The 721-nt window shown below is 42.2% G+C and overlaps 1 protein-coding gene across 1 annotated transcript in view; it reads right to left on the reverse strand.

Annotated features, from left to right (window-relative positions):
* Positions 1 to 721, reverse strand: part of TSPYL2 (TSPY-like 2) — a 7,300-nt gene that overhangs the window by 2,079 nt on the left and 4,500 nt on the right. The gene's annotated exons all lie outside the window — the stretch shown is intronic.

Consider the following 721-nt stretch of genomic DNA (forward strand, 5'->3'; position numbering starts at 1 on the left):
TCTTAGAGTAGGATTTATCAGAGCCTTTCAGGTGCCAATGTACATGTGACTACATAAGGACATTATTGTATGCAGTATTTCCCCAATATATTTGACCACTGAACCTTTTGTGAGAACCTTTTGGTGAAGGGTCTTTAGAAGACAACTTGGTAAACCCTGACAAACAGACTATGCATTTTCAGCCTTCTAGGTTCTTTTTCATGTGATCCCTTCCACCAAGAATGCCCCATAATGCTCCTTAATGTGAAGGCAGCCTCCAATTCAAATGTTACTTTCTTTCTCTAGTTCTCCCCTTCCTAATTCTTGGAGATACGATTAGCTCCTCCCTCCTCTGGGATCACTGAGCACACTGTTCACTTCACCCCCAGCTCCCCAAGCAAGCCTGGGAGTTCCCAGAAGGCCAGGGCTGGGTACAGAGTGTGCTGAACTACAATGTGTTTGCCACTTGTTTCCCTCTGTGTGTGAACCTGTCTTAATTTACCACCCACTACCTCCTATCTTTTCTCTCTGCTTCATTTGTCTTGTGCTCTGTTACAACCTATTTGCCTATCACCAAGAACTGAAATTTGTTTCTTTGGTTTTGTTATGTTTGTAAATTAAATGTTTCCTGGCCTTGCTTAATTTAAAAACTTACTGAGAATGTTTTTTTCTTTTCTCCACAAGAGCAGATTGTGCTCATGCCTTGATACTCTGACCCTGGCTGGATTTTCTCTGACAGAAG

This window comes from Bison bison, unplaced genomic scaffold (assembly GCF_000754665.1).
Source record: "Bison bison bison isolate TAMUID 2011002044 unplaced genomic scaffold, Bison_UMD1.0 scf7180017853700, whole genome shotgun sequence".
Classification (NCBI taxonomy): domain Eukaryota; kingdom Metazoa; phylum Chordata; class Mammalia; order Artiodactyla; family Bovidae; genus Bison; species Bison bison.